The sequence below is a fragment of the Centroberyx gerrardi genome, chromosome 19 (assembly GCF_048128805.1).
Source record: "Centroberyx gerrardi isolate f3 chromosome 19, fCenGer3.hap1.cur.20231027, whole genome shotgun sequence".
NCBI lineage: Eukaryota > Metazoa > Chordata > Actinopteri > Beryciformes > Berycidae > Centroberyx > Centroberyx gerrardi.
In genome coordinates this window covers 11,937,183-11,959,682 of record NC_136015.1, presented here as the reverse complement: position 1 = coordinate 11,959,682, position 22,500 = coordinate 11,937,183, and the positions used below count along the sequence as shown (strand labels likewise).

The following is a 22,500-nucleotide window of genomic DNA, read 5'->3' as shown; positions in this document are numbered from 1 at the left end:
AGAGAGAGAGAGAGAGAGAGAGAGAGAGAGAGAGAGAGAGAGAGAGAGAGAGAGAGAGAGGCCTAATGGCATGTCTCACATTGAGGGACCTTGGAGCCTGTGTCTTGGAGATGAGACGCTGATATATACCCAGCATGCTGAGCGTGGGAGCGGACGGCGTTGACACCCCGGTCACGTCTGCAGTGGAGCGTTGTATGGCGCTGTAATCATGGTCAGACTATAGGAGACAGAGAGAGAGAGAGAGAGAGAAAAGAGAGAGAGCAGGTGTGTGGCTGGCAGCTCTACTGAAAACAGTTCTAGTTCCAAACAAGAATTATGAGAGGATGAAAGACATCCTCCTGACGAACGTTATGTAATGGTTGACATTTGGATGCGTGTATTGTGATGATATTTGGAGATGACTATGGATAATATCCCGTTCCCAGTTCTTACCATACAAAGTCATGGGACAGGCTTAGCGGCTCCAAGCTTGAGAGCAGATCTTTCACTCAGTGTCTGTGCCATTAGACATCAAACATCCATCTATCTGTTCGTTCATCTGTCAGACTGTGTGTTTGTTTGGGCCACAGGGGAAAGCGCCACGGAGGACCAGGAACAATTTCTTGGCACTAGTGGTGGGGACAAGGTGGTGAGGTGTGTGCTGTATGTCGCTGGCTGCATTATATTAAGCTTGGTTGGTTAGCTATTTTTAGAATTTATTTTAATGATTACTTTTAAAGCTGCAGTAGGCAACTTTGGTGGAGACAACTGCTTTTTATTTTTGAAAAGTTTGAAAGTCTTCATTTCCCAGAAATCATGTAACAGGACATCAGTAAACACACTGCTTGGACATAATTTATGTTTTTTGCAGCAGGTTAAGCCATCGTTGGTGAGTCCAACTTTCTCCGGACAGAGCGCTCTCACTCTGCTGTTTAGAAGACAGTTTTGTGTTTTGCTCTTAAGTTTCGATTCGTCACTTCCTGATACTTGTATTTTTCCATAAAGATCTTGCCTGGTGTGGATTCAAGGCTTGTCAAGGTCCGTGCTCCTGACTATAGGAACTTTTAATTCCTTATGAGTCAGGTGCAGCAAGACTTCTTGGCCCTTCCAAGTGTTTAAGACCAAAGGTAGTCAGGTCTTTGCTGTCCTGGTCCCTGGGTTTTGAACACCCTGCCTGAGCAGCTTTGGCTGGCAGCATCAGTGTCATCTTTTCATTTCACTTATCCTTCCTATATCTTATTGCTATGTTATTGGATATCTATGTGTATATATCTTGTTTATATATGACTATTGTCTTTATTATGTTGATGTGTACTGGTCAGAGGAGGAGGTGGCACAGAGAGAGAGAGATAGAGAAAGACACACACGCACGCACCCACCCACACATCACACACACACACCTACACACACACAGACACACACACCTCCCTTCCACATCCCCCCTCCTCAGAAAGAAGTCACAGAGAGTCATTATACATGGGTCAGAGGCTGTGTGGAGGGGCATCGCCTGCTCACACTCTCTGTCATTTACTTACTCTTTGCACACTACACTCTTCCGCTTCTTTCTCTCTCTCTCTGTGTCTTGTGTTTCTTTCTGTATTTGGTAGTATCCCTCCATATCGATCATGTGTCATTTGATTATGTCTAACTGTCTCTGTAAGGCTAAAATGAGCAATTCAAACTTACAGTAAATGTTTGAAGCCATTATGATTAATGGTACCAGATGAGTTTCTATCACCCATTAAATGTTTTATAGCATGTTGACTGAGAGTAAAAAAGGAAACACCTTTGAGGAGTCATTCTCACTTTTGGTTACTCTCTATTTGTGGCCGCTGTGGGTTCTGTGTTGCAGAGCCTTATTGATGTTAGACTCACCCTGGGGCGCCTCCTGGGCGGGCGCAGGCGAGGGGAAAGCCTGGTCGTTTGCTTTTCAGTGTGTGTGTGTGTGTGTGTGTGTGTGTGTGTGTGTGTGTAGCAGTTGGGAGGTGCTCACCACCCCCTCAGCCACGCTCCAAGGAGGTGAATCCTGGATCCACTCTCCTACCCTTGCTCCTCAAAGCTCCATCAATCACACAGATCCACACAGAATGGAAGTTGGCATGGAGGGGAGGTGGGTGGATGAAATAAAATAGTACGGATGGATGAAATAATAGAGAGAGAGAGAGAGAGAGAGTGTGTGTGTGTGTGTGTGTGTGTGTGTCAGAGAATGGAAGAAAGAAAAGGCGAGGGAGAGAATTCTGTAGCCAGAGACAGATGAGAAGATGGTGGTGGGTTGGTAGTTCAGCATTAAGAGAGAGAGCATACTAGTCTTGCTGCATCAGCCATTGCAAGTTGTATGTATCTATGTGTCTATGCATGCACATGTGTGTCTGTGTGTGTGTGTGTGTGTGTGTGTGTATGCGTGTGTGTGTGTTTCTAATTATTTGTAAATTATTCATAAGTTGAATGCTGTAATGTTTCACAATTAACCTTTGACAGAAGTCACACATGACCCACCAAAACTTGAGTAACAAGAAAAGAAGACTACATTGCATTTCTTCCTATGCAGCCCATAGCCTGTATGTTTTTTTTTTTTTGGTATGGCCATATGTCTTGGCATCAGCCTGTTGAGACAGCCTTCCAAAAAGTGGCTAAGAAAAGATGTGTCACCACGTACTGAAAGAACTGCTACTGTAGAGGGGCCTAATATTCTCCCAAAGGACAGTATCATAGCTGTCCTGCTGATAGAACCAGGACACACACACACACACACACACACACACACACACCTGCTCTGAGAAACACACAACAATCAATGATTGAAACCACCCAGTTCTGCCAATTCTATTCCAAGCTATAACCTCTCCCTCACAGTCATTCCAGCTAAACACCCCCCCCCTCCAAATCTCCCAAGTGGAAAACCCACCCCCTTTGACCCTGTAGTCATAAATCCACCAGGACGTACCATTTCCCCCCTCAACGGGGGCTCAAACTGTTTCAAAGGCTGAGTTTTGAAATGGGAAAAAAATCTTTTTTCTCCTTCCAAACTCCCTTTTGCTCTGAGGGGATGCTTGGGAAGAGAAGGCGTCAGAAAACAAAGCAATTTGCATGGCAAAGAGGTGTTCTGACAAGCAGGGAAGCAGCAGAGTTGTTGCCCAGAGGACTGGACGGCTGTTGAGCAGTGGAGAGGAATCTGCTGTTCTCTTCTCTCTCTGGAGAAGCTGCCGAGCGTAGCCTCCCCTGAGGGTGGGAAAGGTTGCACAGCACAGTAATGCATTTTGTGAATATCAAATAAAGGTGCTAATACAGTCGGAAAGGAGAGAAAAGGTTGAAATGAGGAAAGAACCAGAGACAGAGGAAGAGAGGGAAGAGATGAAATTTCATGAGTTTTAATGTAACAGTGCATTGCCGTGTTTGAATGAACGTATGCATTTGCATGTGTCAGCATGGCCTCACATATACTGTATATCATATCTTCACTGCATCAAGCAGTTTCAGAGTGCTGCATCAATGCTTTTGATAGTCAGGTAGGTTACTGTTTCTAATGCTGATAGTGCTTAATAAGATAATATAAGATGAAACTCACATGATCTCTGTGGGGAAAATGGGCCATTGCAAATGCAAATAGGATACAAAAGGATAAAAGGTTACAGCATAGAAAAATAGAATATAAATATTAATAGCGCTAATGTGAATTAGATGACCATACGCAATCAACAGTTTCAGCGGTAGAACACGTTAAGTAGAAATGTATTTAAAGTATGAAAAATGTATGGATTACTAGTAGCAATAGTAATAGCAGTAGAACTAGCAGAAGAAAAAAGAATGAAAAAATATGTACATTATGAGAACATACAAAAAATAAGTAAAAACTATAAAAATATCTATATGGTGTATATAACAAATGAGAGGAATATGAGAATATAAAGGAAAACAGTATATGAAATTACAGCATATATTGGGGATGTGCAAAAATGTGTTCTTATTCACATAAACAGGGCCATACATATGTGTAGAATTATGCGTAAGTAATAACTGTAATAGTTGTACACCTCATCAAATATATTCAATTTACAGAAGTAGATAACATGTACAGAACATGCAGATTTGGATATATGCATTGCTAGTTGGTCCCTTATGAAATACTCCAGATGGAGGTACCATATGTAAAAAGAAGTGTCCTGAGATATGTACCCACTCATATGCAGAGAGTGTGCAGACATATGCACAGATCAGAAACTGTGCAAGCAAATGTCATATAGGTTAGTCCAGAGAAAAGTAGTGAATGCTTTATGCAGTACAGTTTGGCTGAGACTGGGGCCATTTGAACAGGAAGCATGGTACAATCTGATGGCTGTCGGCAGTAAAGATTGCCTAAAGCGCTTCGTGTTGCACCTTGGGGGGATGAGGCGGAGGCTGAAGGTGCTCCGTACCTGCAGCAGCTCATCATAGGGGGGGTGGGAGGTGTTGTCTAAGCTGGAGTTCAGTTCAGTCCTCATCCTCCCCTCTGCTGCTGCCTCCAGGCTGTCCAACCTTTGTCACCAGCTTGTTTATCCTGCCTGCACCCACAGCCGTGATGCTGCCTCCACAGCACACCACCGCAAAGAGCAGTGAATACATACATTGAAAGACCTGAGTCTAATCTGCCCTCTCTTGTACAGTGCCTCTGTGTTGTCGGACCAGTCCAGTCAAAGAACGTCATCCACACCTGTGTAGTCCTGGTATGCATACTGGAGGGGGTCCAGGGATGCAGGGTGCTGCAGGACCAGCCTCTCAGGTCTCCCTTTGTTTGAGAGGTCATTGTAGTCATTGAGGGTACTGGGGGATCCCCCTCTTGGCCACTGGGACAATGCACAAGATTTCCCATAACGGAGGCACCCTCTTCAGACTCAAGGATAGATTGAGGAGGTGCCAGGAAACCTCTGCTAGTTGTCTGGCACTTGCTTTGAGCACCCTTGGGCTGATGCCATCAGGGCTTGCTGCCTTGCCTGTGTGGAGCCTCCCCAATTGCTGTAATTGTTCTTTAACCGTTGCCCTCAAGTATTTTTTTAGGCTGCAGTGTGAAAAGAAAGACTTTTTCACAGCCACAGAGTGCGTATCCGTCAGTGTGAGAAGATTTGACATGGGCTGAGGAGGATGAGGAGGATGAGATGGAAAGGGAGGAGGAGGAGGGGGAGAAGAATGCAGAAGGTGCTTGCTGTGAGTTTCTGTGACGGACCAGATTTAACACAAAGTCAATACCACTGCAAAGCAAAATCACAATGTGTTGGCCAAGGAAGATGGCTGTGATCAATGGTAGACCAGGACAAGTCTCAGTGGTCTAGCAGCCCCAGATGAAATGCTTTATGTGGGGAGAATCCTCCAAACTGTCTGCTCTGTATCCCTCTCTCTATCTATCTCTACCTCTCTAGTGTTTCACTGTTTCTCAATTCCGTCAGTCACAGCTACTCCTGCATGCATCCAAACCCTCTAACAGGCTCCCCTATGCCTATGCATGCATATACAGTTCTCTTTTCCATCCTCTTTGTATTCATTATCAGTCTTTCCTTTCCTTTCCTTTCCTTTCCTTTCATTTCCATTCCTTTCCTTTCCTTTCCTTTCCTTTCCTTTCCTCCCTCTGCATCCTCCTCTATCCTCATTTGTGGCTGTCCTAGTCGAAAGTGGAACCATGGTGTTATTAATCAGGGGTCCTTTAGCATATAGCTGCCCTCAAGGTGCCTGTCCTAGCACCAGTTACAGCACTGCTGGGGATATTGACTGACAGTTTGTCATCATGGCATTTCAACCCCACTGATTCTTCCTTCTCTCTGACTCACTGGGTCACATCCCACTTCTCCACCTCCCTCCTGTCCTTTTCTCTATTCCTTGTCTCCTGTCACATCACCAAACTCCACCTCCTGCATCCATTACTCCTGCCTTGGACTACAGACAATTCCTAAAACATCTCTCTTCTCCCAGTTCCCATTAGCTTTATGCAGCCATATCCCAATACTCCACTCCTTCTATCCTTCCCTAGTCTTCTATCCATATCTCCTTCCCTAGTCTCCTTTCCTTGTTAGTTAGATTGGTCTATTTTGTTTAATTTATCCCTAAAACACAGGTGAAGGCATTTTATCTTGTTTTTGACAACATCTATAACCTTTCTAATTCCATATTCATTCACTGGAGGAGAAGAGAGGAGAGGAGAGCTGGGAGTGATGGGAGGAGAGGAAAAAGAGGAGAGGAGAGCAGGCTAGCTATAGAGACAAGGTCCACTGATTCACCCACAGTGGCACAGATCCCAGTTACAATCTCAGCTATCTGTCGCCAAGGTGACTGCATTGATTAGGTCTGGCACACAGACAGATAGGCAGGCATATAGGTAAGCAGACAGTTAGACAGATAGACAGTAAGGTCAATATAGGATCTCACTATAGATCAGGTATACTTTTCAGAATGGATGTCCTTTAAAAACCCTGTGTGTGTGTGTGTGTGTGTGTGTGTGTGTGTGTATACATGCGCACGAGGTGGGCTTCCTTTCCAAAACAATAAAACCCCCTCCAGTTCCATTTGACCCACCAAAGCGTCTTATGTAATTGTTGGGTGTAATAAACGTAACTCAGCGCCAGTTATAAAATCCAGGCCACTGTTGTATCATTGTTTCATGTGAAGGTTAACTAGGCATCCTTCACATCCCCACAATCTCTAACAACCTAACTGATCTCTCTCTCTCTCTCTCTTTGCCTCCTTCACTTTGTCTCTCCCTCCTTGCAGTTCTTATTGTGCTGTATCCTTAAATTTCGGTTTAAGAGGCATTCACATGAATGCTTTATGAGTAAGAGAGTGGTATAGACTAAGGCCAAGACAGAGGCATCAATGCTTCATGAACCAACTGTATGTTTTGGCGAGTAAATTGAGTGAAAAAACAACATAGAGCTGTCTGTATTTCAGTGCCGGAACATGCACGTGCATGTAATGTGTGCCTTTCCCCCTAAAGCAAAGAAGACCACTGAATGTGTTGCAGTGAAACCCAGAGAACCAGGCGAGTACCCGGCCTCTGCCTCGTTCTCACCCCAGGGGGGAGTGCTGTGCCTGGCTGTGCGAAGCTCTAGGGCATGGCTCCCCTCCGGATCTGGAGGAATAATCTGTTGGTAATAATCCACCAAGCCCAAGGCGGGTCACATGTCAGGAAAAGAGGGCTGAGTGAAGAGCCACATTTGATTATTCAATTCTGTTCCCCTGTGGTTTATTCAACTACGGTATTTTTCTGAGCTCTGCTGTCCGGCCTCACACATCGTGCTGTTGATGGAAGGACAGTCAGGCTGGAAGCAGATTAGAGAGCATGTTGAGTCTGTCTGGTAGCAGTTTGATTTTTAAAGAGGCTACTTTCACTAATCAGAGAGACAAAGGTGTATGGTGTGTGTGTACGTGTGCATGTGTGTGTGTGTGTACGTGTGCGTGTGTGTGTGTGTGTGTGTGTGTGTAAGTTTAGATGCATGCTTAGTATGTGTCAACACTGAGTCATTGCATAATCAATGTGCACTCACAACACTAGTTTTCTAGTGTCTGGAAGGCTTAGTTCCTGGGTCGCCCTCATTTTATCACTTCAAAGACAACTGCAGATGTATCTCTCTGTGTCTCTTCTGCGTCTGATCCTTTTCCCTCAAAACTCTTCAACCCGACACAACCCCCAGCGCTTTTCTCTGAGGAGCTGCAGTACTTCACCTGAGTGTCCTACATACATCATACAGGCTGTGTGTGTGTGTGTATGTTTGTGTCAGAGTAGGGGACGTATGGTGTCTGTGACTGTGACTGCATGACTATGCGTACGTGCATGCACATTTTAGCATATGCTTCCTATCATCCAACATCTGCCATAGGTAAACAACTCATCTGTCTAAATGAAGTCCTTTCTCTAAAAATACAGTCATCTCTCAGTGCATCTCAAACGAGCGTTTTCTAAGTGGGCTGATAATACATTCCCTGCGGTGCTCGCTGGGAGGCTCATGGCGGATCAAGAGAGTGATAACACCGCTCTCCAGCCCCCCCACTATGAAACAGGAGGCATCTCTGCTCTCTCCTCCCTTTCTTGATAAATGGACTGTGTAGTTGTGTAGTTGGATCAACCATTGGAGAAAGGCGGTGGAGGAGGTTTGTTGTGTGTATGTGTGTGTGTGTGTGTGTGTGTGTGTGTGTGTTAATACTCACACTAGTGATGGGGTCAACAGCTGCAAATTAATCAACAATTGTCTTTTATAATTTGTACCCATATTGTCATCAGTTTAAACTTTCACTCCCACACATTTTCCTCCATTTATCGTACATTTTCCGCCTAGATACAGAAGACAAATACAGCAGTTCTACACCTTCTCCCGCTTTTACCCTCATACATTAGTGTTTTTTCACATTGTAGTTCATACACAGCTTATCATATTGACCCGTGGGTAGGTATGGAGTGAAGAGGGGAGGGTGGAGGGACATTTTAATAAGACTGCTGAAAGGCCCTCAGCTAGTATTTTACAGTCCAGGCTGGTGCAAAAATGATCATAAAAAGCCTCAATTTGAATGGGGACAAAGGGAAATAGTACGGAGATGGCAACAAAATAAAAATTCTGAACTGCCACCCCCCGAAGCATCACAACAATGACTTTTAAATTGCTTTGAAATTCTAACTTGTTCATAACCATAATCACGTTAATGTATAAATAATGCATTGGCCTTGTCATAGGGAGACACCGGTATGTAAAAGTATGTTGTGCCTCTTCATCTCCAGACAAATATCTCTAGGCCTGCTTAGCAGTAAGTAGGGGAGAGATGGCCTGCAAATCACATTAGCCCTCTAATGGAGAGAGATGAAGAGAAAGAGAGAGACAGATGAAAGAAGGAGGGAGGAGCGAGAGGGAGAGCAGTCGCGATGAATCTGGAGGATTACGTTATTGTCTTTTTTTTTTGTGAATGGAGGGAGGGGAAGAGTGAAAGGGAAATGGGATTGGTAGCCTGAGTAATATTGATTTCAGGGGAGCTTTTTCATGGATGTATAACCAATTACAGAGGCCCTCCCACCACAAGCTCCTGTTCAGACTCAGGACAAGTCACTGGAACTTCTCCAGCACTGCTACAGCGCCGTATTAGATTCCATATTGCCCGACCTCAGTAATGGAATCCCTTGCTTGAGCGACCAAGGCATTCTGGTGCTGACGGACACACACACACACACACACATACAGCACACACACACAAAGATGCGCACATAGGCATATACACACACAGGATGACACGCGCATGCATGCCAACCTGATCTCATGGGAATTTTCACACATAAACATAGGCAGATACAGAGAGAGAGAGAGAGAGAGGGGGAAAGGAGAATTCCATAAGTTAAAAACATAGGCAGATACAGAGAGAGGGAGAGAGAGAGAGAGAGAGAGAGAGAGAGGGTGAAAGGAGAATTCCATGAGTTAAAAAATGTGATAGAGCGGCATCAGGCACTCGGTGTTCAATGGAACGGAAAGCACCGCTTGCCCTATTCAAAGCATTATGCTTTATTCCATGGAGCTTCAACTGCTCTGGAGCAATCAGAACGCATCCTCGCCTCTTTTCCAACTCATTTTCTTGTTCTGCTTTGCATCAAAACGAGATGCGGCCCGTCCTTGGAGAACGAGGGAGGGGAAAAAAAGAATAAGGTAAAGGAGAACGAGAACGAGAGAGTGGGACTGCGTTGCATATGAAACCATCTGGGTGTTCCCAGCATCCTCTTCCTTTGGCAGCGAGGCAGTGTTTTTCTCTTCCTATACGCTTGCTCCTTCGCGGCGTGTCTGTTCTGTGTACCCATGCTTTATTTATCACTCCCCTCATCAACAATTTAATTGAAAAGCAAGGGGAAGACTCACATCTGAGCATTATTGAACCAAATGGGAGCGATAGAGTCCCATAAGTATGGACTGCAAATGGTTCTTCCGAGCAAATGGGAGGGAGGGAGAGAGAGAGAGAGAGAGAGAGAGAGAGAGAGAGAGAAAAAAACTAGATGTCTGCCAACTTAAAAGATAGTTAGTCAGTTGGCTGTGTCTCAAATGGAATGTTTGCCCACTCAAGACATGAATTGCCTGTGTGTGGGCTTCCCCTGCACCGCCCATACATAAACTATTATGGAATGAATATAACACTGTGCCTTTCATTGGCTCATCTGTAAGATAATGCAATACTTAACCGAGCATCAGTAAACATGTAGGTATGGCTTCTCCTCAGAGGAAAGATGGGCCACAGTATTTCTCCACAATGTGATTTTCTTGCAGTTTCAGCTGGCAGAATTTGTTTTGTTTGCATTTTATTTACTCAAGCTGCATGTACAGTATATGTGTTTGGGCATGCACATGTGAAAGTGTGTGTGCTTGTGCGTGTGCATGCGTGGTGTGCGCACGTATGTACGAGTGAGCCAGCGTTTGTTCTGCATGAGGAGAGAATGAGAGGGAGAGAGTTATAGAGCGGGCGATTGAATACGATACGAGGGGGGTTGAGGAGGAGGAGGGAGACGGGAGAGGGGATGGAGGCAAGTGCACTGCAAAAAATATCCATCTTAACAAGTCATTTAACCTTGCAGTGAGTCTTAAAATCTTAATTTATATAAAACATGTGAAACAATCTGACAACAAGGTGAGATAATTTCTCGTTTTCAACCTTTTTTAAATATTTTTTTTTAATTAAGTGACATTATCTTGATACTAGTGGAGTGATCTTCCTTATTTCAGGATATTGTCACTTGTTTCAAGAAAATTCTCAAAGCAGATGAAACTGCACTGGAAACAAATGAAATTATTTCACCTCCATCGGCAGATTTAAGGTCTGAATATGAGGTAAATTGGCTTGTTAAGACGGGCATTTTTTGCACTGTGTACACTACGAGATGGCCAAGTAAGCAGAGAAAAATACTAGCTCATGCAATGTAATCCCCTGCCTCCCCAAAGGAATCAGCGGATAGAGCGATGGATGGAGAGAAGACAGAGGGAGGGAGGGAAGGGAGAAAAAGAACAATAATGGTCTCTACAGTTCAGCATCTGCTCATTAATCATTCATAGGCAGCCAAGTGGCAGTGGCAGGGAGCACAGTGAGATTTCAGGTTACGGTATCAAATCTCAATTTATAAATAGAATAGAGTTATGAAGCGAGGGAGCAGAATACCATCACTCACAGCCCCCACCCTCCCACCCTCCCACCCTCCCCGCGACCATTCACAGATCTCTCTGTGTCTAAGGTTTGTCTAGCATGCAGTGATACTATCTAACTGTATGGGCAGAGGAAGAAAGAAAACATTCACTCTCAAAGCAGTCTTGTAAATGGAAAGCAGTTACATGTGATGCTGCAATTATCCCCCTTCCCTCTACCCCCTCCCCCTCCCTCCCCCCAGATGAAAGAGTCTAATAGATGGCTTAGATCATTTCAGAAATGAAAGAAGGGTGGAAAAAAAATATGCGCAACTGTCACATTCCTCCCGCAGCCTACAGATTTGCTTTCCTTCTAGGCCTAAAGATGCTCAGTTATCATATAACTGATTTCTGATGGTGTAGCTACATGGGCTTTATATCTTTTCCTCCCACCTCACATCCTCATTTCAATATCCACCAGATTACTAGGATCCACCATCTACATTATGGGCAATCTTACCTGTCCCTACTTACAGTAATACTGTCAGTCAACCTATCACTCTCACGCCACTTAATGTGTTGTTTTAAACATGCAACAACTGTGGCGTACGCTCCGTCACACCCGACGAACGCCGCCGGATCGATAATGAAATGTTCTTCCCCAATCACCTCTCTCCAGCCTCTCCTCTCCACCCTTCAAGGGCAGCCCATCAACAGCCAGTCACATGATGGATGGCACCGAGTCCTTTAAGCCGGTCACAAGGTGGAGGTGGCGGCGGGGTGTTGACGGCGGTCTCACTGTCCCCTCCCTTCTGCTTCTCAGTCCCTGACACACGGCGGTGACAGCTGACACCTTCTATTGATTAATGTTCCATGGGCCTGTCACATCTCACATACCAAGCACATACTGTACTGCGCGTGAACTAGGCCCTGATGAATTGTTTGGTGAGGGAGAGCGAGGAAAGGATAGGGTGACCGCTTTCTGCATACGTGTTCATATGTCCAATTTAATTTACAGCTTTAGTTAATGACTTAATAGCCCTTGAAATCATGAATGTTTACATGTAGGCACATGCAGTACTGTTATGAATCCAATTTTACTGCTGACATGAGGTCGTAACATTTAATAGATGCATTATGACCATATTCCAGCTCAATCTGTTTGAATTCTCAAGCACCCATAATCTTCACACAAGACTTGAGAGCCATTGCACACATTTGATCATGTCAGATGCTCAAGCATGTCAGGCTAGCCAAGCGTTGAGGTCACCCATGATATTAGAGTAGAGCCTGAGAGCATACTCCTCTATTCAGCCAGTGTCAGTGAGTTAGCTTTACGCGGTCAGCCAATGGGGAGAGTCTTAGCATCTTAATCTGAGCTCTACACCGCATTAACAAGCGGGAGAACTGACGAGTACATCAGCCTATCAATGACTTATTGAAGCAGAGCCATTAAAGATGCAACCTCGTATCTGACACATGTGCGACTTTGAATTATTGTGATGATTAATGGTTTGTTTAATGGGTGACAGCAAAGAAAGCCTGAAAGTGTTGATACTGAATGGCTTCGCTAGAGCAGCTCTCCTCCTGTCCCTCTCTCTCTTTTGCTGTCATCTTATCCTCTCCCCCCACTTGCTACCTTCTCATCCCCTCTCTCCCTTCCTCTCTGTACATCTTGTTCTACCTATGACACTTCACAGTGTCTTAGCCAGTGAAGCCAACAGACAGATATGAGGAGGCGTGGAGGGAAAAGGGGGAGGGATAATGGCTGAGAGTGACAGAACTGGAGAGCAGGGAGAAAGAAGGGGATGAAAGCCAGGTCTAAACGATTGACGGGAGACGAGAGTGATGTGCTGCGGTGTTGTGCAAGGCCAGCAGACATAAACAGAGCATCAGTCAGTCAGTCGGTCTGTGTGTGTGTGTGTATGTGTTGGCATTAGCTAGCGTAGCATGATTGACATGTTAGAGCGGGGCCGCAGCAGACCATAAGCTATTAGAAAGGAGGCCACCGCCACATCACTCACCTGTCTGAAGGCCAGTTAGTCGGCGCAGTATGTGATGATGTACACTGCCATGCTACGCACACATAGTGTGGCAGACTGGCTCTGCCTGTGTCAGACTCTAGGTACTTAGACAGATGGCATAAAGGGAAGCTTACCTAATTGTTTTCACACTTAAGTCAGTCTGTTGGAATCCAAAGTTTGGTGCTATAAAAAGTAAGAATCAAAAGAACAGTTTTTGCATACCGTTTTAAGTCGAACACAATCAACTATGAAAAGTAAGAAGACATTGAGATTTTGATTTTGGGAGAAGGAAAATAGCTTTATTTAGATGTACTCAAAATAAAAAGTGCACTGTGAATAACAAAATACATAAAATTAATAAATATAGTATAGTGGCTATGAAAAGTATTCACACTATATTGACTTTTTGTGCTTTTTCTTGTGTTACAAAATTAGTTCACATTAGTTCATGGTGTTCAGTTCATGGGGTCTCAAAGAAAAAATAAATGATCATTCTCCCATCACTATGTGAAAACACAGAGGGTGTTCTTTCAATGCACCTTCATTTTGTTTTGTGATCCTTTGAGAGATGCTTTTGTGATGAAGGGCTATATAAATAAATCTGACTTGACTTTTCTTCTCTATGTGCTCTATGGAAGTCAGTAAAGAAAATGGACAGAAAACATATAGTGACAGAAGGGTGATAAATTATTTTTGGAAAAAAGGAAATGCCATCCATATTGGCACAGGTATTCCACTCTGTGCACCAGAATTCTGAAGCAGAATGCCCTACACCTTAAAAAGATGTACTGAAGTAACCTGGTACAGTATGAGACTTAATTGCTGGAATGGTAAAATTAGGAACATTTTGAGAACAAAATATTACAAATGTCTAACTGTAACCTAAGTATTGAACAAGTGTTTGCCAGTGAGACATTGTAGCCTATGTGGATAAAAAAGGTAAATATTTTTTCACAGTAGATTTTTCCACTATTGGAATTTTATGCTTTAACACAATCCAAATTAAATGTATTTTTAACTAAAAAAAGAATGTGCGATAAGTCATCAGTTGTGAATACTTTTAATGTATTACTTTATATACTAAACACAGGAATACATTATAGCATAAATGATACTAATGCACAATTGAATAAAAAGGCCTGTTTAAAACCAGGCACAAGGTCTGAACTCACTAAAAGATTTTAAATGAACTCCAAATAAAATCAGAACGTCCTCAGATCTAGTGGGGTAGGCCTTTTTCCCTGATCACACCACAAGTACTAATTCTACACAAGATTGAATGAAAAAAAACATTTTTTTTCCTGAACATGTTTCATATTTCTATGTATAATTCCCTCTACACAAGGCATGCCAAAAATGATCAGTGTAATTGGGGTTAAATGCCCTCAATTATTATTCTGAATTCTCTGCATGCCTAGATGTATTCCTATCATCTGTTTACCAGCACCGCCACTATCACCCTCCGCTCCCCATCCTCCAGGTGCTGCTAGATACCTGAGACCCCCAACACGTACAACACTCTCACACACGCACACACACACACACACACACACACACGTACGCACATACACGGGCACAGATAACACATATGGTTAATGTGTCTCATGTCCCCATAGCTCCCAGCCATTTCTAGAAATGAGAAACCAATACCTTGTAAAATCGATTGTGATACCTACCTCTGAATGTGTGTGTGTGTGTGTGTGTGTGTGTGTGTGTGTGTGTGTGTGTATGTGGTATAATGGCCCAGCAAGGGGTAAAGTGTTCTCTTCCATACAGCTTCCTTATTGCTTCGTGTCTTTGTGTATTTGAGTGAGTCTATATGTGGACATCCAGTAAATGCATGCATCCACAGTATGTGGGTAGGTGTTTGTATTTGTGTGTGTGAGTGTGTAGGCCTGCAGTATATACAGTATATCAGGACGAGTGTGTGTCTTGCTTGATGCACACACACGTACCCAAGCATGTGTGTGAAGCTGTAATCTCTCCAATTCTACTGTGCAGTGTGTGGAACTAAAACCACTGTGCCTGGTGTGTGCTATTAGAACATCTGATCTCTCCCGTAGTTGACAATCCATGCAGCAATATGTTCTCCATTACTCTCACATCACAGAGCCAAATTGCAGTGGAGTCGAGCAGATTCGCTCCTCTCCATTTAGCCTCCAACTTTAAAATGAGACGACTTCGCTGCGCTGCTTCGCCTCCCTTTCCATAATTGGAGGGAATGTTTTGCTGCTTTTGCCGCCGACACATGCCTGACTGAGCCATACGCTAATCTGGTACGGTAGATATGCATAACACACCCGATTGTGTGGGAGCACACATGCGCGCAGCCGCATACACACACACACACACACACAAACTTGGTTACAGAGATCAACACTATGCAATATTACACTCTGCCTGGAAAGCGCCGTGAGCATTATACTCTATTACATTTTGTCACCAATGATCAGACGCACACACAGCACATCATGACTGGCACACAGGTCCTTCCTCATCTCTTCCTCTCCCCCCCGTTCATTCTCTCTCTCTGCCTCCATCGCTCCCTTCATTGTCTCTCCACCTCCATCCCGTATTCTTTCATCACCGCTGGGCCTCTCACTCCCTTCCTCCTCCATCTATCTATCTGTGCATCTCCTTCTCCCTCCCACTGTCCCTCCCTCCTCCGTCCTGGTGCTAATGAGTTCTGGCTGTGGTCGGTGTGGGGTCCAAAGCTTCTCCCTTACCGCCGGCTCTCCAGCTGGGGCGCCCCCACAGTGCACCAAATGCCTCTCTTGAATATTGAATAAACCCCAGGACCACCTCCGTGCTTCCTGATCAACAGCACCACTATTACCTGGCTATTACTCCGCACGGGGTCCCGGGGCTCTGGCAGGAAGGAGACGAGATGGATGGGCTTTGAATCTATTGTGTTGTGGGCGAAGGTAGAGATAATAGGCGCAGGTGGGTTGAGCGTTTGAAGTTGTTTGATACTATCCCTTGTGGTTATGAGAGCTTTCTTTTTCGATTCTATATCGCGCTGAAGTTGCCTCTTAGCATTCTTCTGGGATGCATGCATTCCAGGACTGACAGTCAGGTAACTTGACTATATAAAGTTCACTATGGCCTCAGATCACCTCTCATGATCTGAGGCCTAGTTATGAATGGGATTGAAGGAAATTCATTGAACTCCCCTCTCTCTCTCTTATGGGGATCCATTACACTGCAAAAATGTCCATCTTAACATTTAGTCTTCGCTGTTTTCCTCAGAACAAGCAAACATATCTGCCAGTGGGGTGAGATAATTTCACTTGTTTCCAATGCAGTCTTATAACAATACCTTGGAATAAGAGCAATTATTCTGCTAGCATCAAGGATAATGTTACTTGAATTCAAATAATTATTGAAACAATTGATTTTCTTTGGAAACAAGTGAACTTGTCTCACCTTGTTTACAGATTACAGTTTACAGAAGAAAAATAGATTCTAAGACTCAATACTAGATTATATGGCTTGTTAAGATGGATATTTTTTGCAGCATACTACGCACTTGTAGGAGGACGGGTAAGGGAGAACATCATGGAATCTGTTTGGCATGTTTTGTCCAGTTTGAGTGTTGTCCCCTCCAACAGTATGCATGACTTGCTTGCTGCTGACTTGCTTACTGTCAAGCTAATGTTTACCTTAGGACTAGACATCTGTGGTGTTTGGGGAGGTCCCCTAGGTCATTCATCACTTCATCTGTGACCTCTGGGTGACCTGCTAACCATGTCTTATCGATATCCCATAAGCCTTTGCTGCACCACACTTTCCTAGTCTCCACGCCAACACTTACCCAACTAGAAAGGCACTTTGTTTTGTCATTTGTATTAGATTTAGAAGACTGTAGAGTTGGAAAGAGAATTTAAAGTGAGGTGTGATATTTAGTTTGGGATGTTTTGTAGGTTGCTCAGTGTGTAGTTGCAATATTGATCACACTGTTCTATCAAACTTATGGTCTCATCGATATTTGATCGAGGTTCTCGGTCAAAGTGAGAGGGTGAGCAACTTGTTTCTGAGTACTTGCTATTGGAGAAGTGGTAAACACTGGTGGAGTAACATTAATTTTCTTTATATGGAGCCATTTGTAAGAATTATTGTAACATAAATTCTTGTTGCCTTCCTCATTCTCCCAACTCTCTCTCTCTATGTCTCTCTTTCTATCTTACAAAAACGCAGGCATGTACACACAAGTGTGTTTGTGTGTGTCTATGTCTTTGTTTAGAAAAGCCACCTTGGTGATCATTTTTACACATAAATTTTACACAGCCCTACTGTCAGATAAGTCAATGATGTAACACCTTTGGTATCATAAACATGACAGTCAGGCATGAGCAAACCAATATGAGTGAGCTGGTATTTACCTACCATTCATCTTTTATCTAATAGAGCTTCTCCTTGCCAGCCACTTCATTATTCAAAGGCCAACCACACAATTAGCACCAACAGAGCCTATTGCGAACCAGTCCCTCTAGGACCGATCAATGCTATTAGATCCATCAATGCGATTAGACACACTCTTGCATCTTCCTTCTTTCTCCCTCAAACTGCTTGTGCTAGCAAAGGTTGTAGGGCTCGTTGCCTTGAAATTATGCAACATTGATTCCCAAAACATGCAAAATCAGGCGGGTACCTTGCAAAGGATATATACAAAGAGACATTTTCGAGTAGCTGTTGGTGAGGGGGGTTATAACAAGGCAATAAAGCACTTCCCTGCACTTCTATAAAGTAAAGAGAATGTTTCTTCACAAGCATAAAGTGTATCTAGGTGTTAAGCTGCAGCAGAGCTTTGGTGGCCTGTCTTATAATGCAGACAGAGAGGTAAACCAGCTTTAACTCACCCACTCACTCACAACACCTAACTCCCTGTATAGGGTACTGATAGCAACTGAGCGTGAAGCAATTACCTTCTCTATCAAATGGACACTCAATTCACTAAGCTCATTGTTAGCTCACTGCAAGTCAGTGAAGATGCCAGGCAGCGCTGTCAATTCTTGAAGCCCTACAAAGCACCAGTCGGTGAAATTGGCTTAGAATGTTTAGCATGAAATGATATCTACTGACTCCTTTACCTTGGCTCAGTAAATTGTCACAATCTGATATACAAGACCTTATTCACCGGGGGTATGTGCCTGGTGAATCAGCAGTAACTGTTTAGGTACCTTGTTCTCTCTCTCTCTCTCTGTCTCTCTCTCTCTCTCTCTCTCTCTCATGCTGTCTATACCTCTTATTCGTGCCCCTGTCTCACTGTCTGTCCATGCATAAACATAAAACCAGTTTGATTGTGACTTGAATAAGAGCCCAAATGGAGAAGCAGCCAAGCTTTTGTACTCAGTTCAAATAGAATGTGATAAGCGGCTATGTGTACAGAATGTCTGAATAGATCACCACAGCGATGGTATCATGCGATTCACCTCAGTATTCACAAAGACGTTATGTCTCAGCGGGGCCAGACAGATCCCCAGTCGTATTACCTGGAGCCTGGGTGACCTTGTAGTGAGATGAGAGGGAGAGGGAGAGGGAGCGGGAGAGGCAGCCCGTAGCCCATCGCCACAGTTTTAATTACAGCTGGCACAGGGAGGCTGATCTAGTCGGTGTGTGTCATAGAGAGCTGTGGTTAGAGACTGTGTGCACGCGTTTGCCTTTACCTGTGTGTGATCTGTGTGTGTGCGTGCGTGCACGCTGCATGTGCAAATCTGACACTGGTGTAGGGCTCTCCACAAAAGACCATCCTATTTGGACCGACCCTCTTTAAAACCCTCTTACATAAGCCACCACTCTCAGATGTGTGATATCATAGAGCTATTTTTGGCTTTCCCTTTGAATAAGGCTGTTCAGAGTTAGATAAAGACTAGCCTATTCTTTAAATAATACATTCAAATAATACATTGGAGCTCCCTCTCATCTTGACTATCTTAATAAAGTGTCCTCACAAAATGGCGGTAGGTGACATGGATTGACCTGCTGACTTGCGCTTCTTTGAACTGTCAAATCAAGTAATTTATTCTAATCTTAGTAACCTCTACTCCCACACATCAACTAACCTGGATTCAGTGACCATGCAGAGACAACACTTATTTCTGTGCATGTCCTAGTTTTCTCTCCAAGATCAAACAAAATGGGATATCTATAATACTTGCCTGATGTTAGCAATTGGACAATAATACTCCAAATAATATGTTTTCAGTTGCTCATGGCCCGTCTTGATTCGCAGCAGTGGGACCAATGGTATTCTGTAGCCTCCTATACAGTTTTCTCCAACAAGATATCAAACAAGTGCACCTTCAAGAACACTTCAAGGGAAGAAATTACTGCGATTTCAACCTGCTCAGCAGGATCTTATGACATCCATTCCCCTTCTCCCTGCCTTACCAAACCACATGACACAAATTGTTGCGAGGTAAACATGTATTGATCTTGAGACAAAGGTTAGTTTGATTTGTCAAATGTAATAGCAGGTCCTTATGCACTTTAACAACACACATCTGTTGATCCAGATTCAGTGAACCTGAGGGGTCACCGCATGACTTAGTTTTCTCTGTAGCTGAAGAAATGGAAAATTGATTACTTTCCTATTGGATTTTCCAATGATGTTTTCCAATATGTGAATAACATTAGCTGAAACAGTATGTTTTCCCTCCAGTACTTTAAGTGGTCTCAAATGATCACAAGTGAGCTCAGTCTACCTTGATTTGGAACCTATAGATCAGTGATTCTCAACCTTTTTCATATCAAAGACCCCTAATTTAGTCCACATTTGAGCCCCGGACCCCCATTTTATAAGATTTTGTCTCTCAAACCCAAATCTGAGAATATTTTTTATTGTTAGATATGATTTTGTCCAGAACTCCATGACTATCTGTATTGTAGGTAGAGAGATAACAGTGAAACTATGATCTAAACAGTCATTCTTCTACATTCTTTAGTTCTCTAATTGTGTCAAACTTCTTGTAAATGAAATAATGGTGAAGTTTAACAATGAATCAATTTGCTGGGGACCCCCTGGAACTCCCTCAAGGACCCCTGGTGGTCCCCGGACCCCACGTTGAGAACCACTGCTATAGATTATAGATTATATAGGACACACTCGTTAACCACAGTACCTGAAGAAAAATGGATTATTAATCGGAGCCCTGCTGTACTACACCTTTCTCTTACCATAAATCCTTTCATCTTATCTTGGTTGCCTTGCCAAACCTTCCTAATAGAACAGTGTTGGATTAATTGTATTAATTTGGGTGTCAGGGTTTGTTTGATTTGACAGATCAAATAATAGATTTATTCATTGTTCATTCTCATGTATTGCAAACCCTTATCCCCAACCTTCAGCTGACCTAATTATGAACGGGAACAGTAGCGAAAGGGGTCACAACTTCCATTTGCCCGTGACCCTGTGAAAACTGCCAATTATGTTGTTTTCTCTCCAAAAGCAAACCAAATGGATAGCACCTGCACTTCAGTACACTTTCAAATATGTGAATGTGGGTCAATAATGGTGAAACTGTGGTAAAACTGTGCCAAAAGCAGATAACAAATCCCACACAGCAACATAAGCCAAGCTAACCTAAAGCACCTGAGGGAAAAGGAAACAGCTGTGGAGCTTCTTCTGACCACTAATGTCTTTTCTCAGGGCAGTCATGGGAGTTTGAGAAAATCACTAGCTCTTATTGGAGATCCATGGGAGCTTCTCCCAGTGTGGGTGTAGCAAACAGCCTTAGCTAAACGGAGATTAAGACAACAGTGGAAAGACCCCTTAAAGCCCTCTAAGACTGGTGGGTGATTTTGGATTTAGCACTGGTAGCAAGATAAAGGCCTTTCTTCCTGCTTAATTGACGGCTGTAATCCGTGTGTTGTTCTAAAAGCCCTCCCTGTTGATGTGTGTACACAAACACCTATGGGTCTTTGCAAAAAAATAGTGGCACAGTGGACCACTGAGGGTTTCCTGCAGGTTGGGTAGAGGCCTGTCGAAGGTTTGGGATCCGCTGAAAGGACTCTCAGGCTGGTTGTAGTGGATAAGGACAAGGAAAGGGCCAACACACAATTTGGGTACATTTTCATGTTCCCAAATAAAGCCAAAGCTGAACTGAGCTATCGTGGCTAGCATGCTATCACTCACCATACAGTACATAGTTTCTGGGACTGTGCAATCAGTCCTGCTATGTGGAAATAACATTTGATTTTTGACTGACCTTTGACCCTCGATTGAATCTCATTTGTGTCACCCCTCATTACAAATAAGTTAAGTTAAGTTTTCAACCACTTGCTGCATTTCACTTAAGGTTACTACATGACTGTACAATAGCAACCAGGTTTCAGAAGATTGTGCAATTATGCCACTGGTAAATAAATAGTAAAGGGTGTGAAAAATTGGATATGGCTTAATGAGAAGATCACACTCAGCCCTATAGTTAGGAGGTGCTTGAACTCCTCAAGGCTTTAGCTTACTTTAAGGAAATCTACTGGCATACCTTTTGGTCTCAATCAGAATGATAATATCCTAGTTTTGATCGCTATCATGAATCACAAGTTCTGCTTAATCTCCACAAAGTATGTAATTAACCCTGCACTGATTCATATCGCTCATTAAATTTAACACAGATAGGACATTGAAAATAGAGCGCAGTGACTTAGCATCTCAGCTCAACTGCTAGCTAGCCTCTGCAGGCGAGCATGGATAAACACTCACAACAATACATTTTTCTGCTCTTTATGTAATGTAGTACTAATAATACTGTATAATACTAATACTAATAACGGCACTTAATTGTGAAGCCATATAAATGGAATGTAAAATGTTTAAATGAGACAATTCAGTGGTGGATCTTTGTTCTGGTGCATGCTGGATTTTACAGTGTACAGTGTGTAAAGACTTGCAAGTCATGATCTGGATGCAGAAATTAATTACAGATATTTTTGCCTCTGGAGAAAATTAGTGCCTATTGTGGATAATGTGCTACAAAGTGGAAGAGAGTGAGCAAGAGTTGATTAGTATGGAAATGAAAAATGAAAGGTGGGGAGGGTTGGATTGAGGACAATTGTGACTATAGTGGTGATGGTGTGTGTGTGTGTGTGTGTGTGTGTGTGTGTAAATATATCCCAGGGCTAGTATGCCACTATAGTTCATGACACTGCTGCCAGCTTAGATCAGTGCAGTGCTGTGTGTGTGTGTGTGTGTGTGTGTGTGTGTGTGTGTGTGTGTGTGTGAGAGAGAGAGAGAGACAGAGAGAGAGAGAGAGAGAGAGAGAGAGAGAGAGAGACTTGTTACTGTACATATGTTTAGACAGTCATCTTTTGAACAGCAGCCTGTGCATTAGAAAAACAACTCATCATGTTTCAGGAGAATACTTTCACAAGATGAACTCCCCAATACCTCTTAGCTGCTT

At 43.4% G+C, this 22,500-nt stretch overlaps 1 protein-coding gene across 1 annotated transcript in view; it reads left to right on the top strand.

Moving 5' to 3' along the window:
• Nucleotides 1-22,500, top strand: part of gabbr2 (gamma-aminobutyric acid (GABA) B receptor, 2) — a 172,105-nt gene that overhangs the window by 72,792 nt on the left and 76,813 nt on the right. The gene's annotated exons all lie outside the window — the stretch shown is intronic.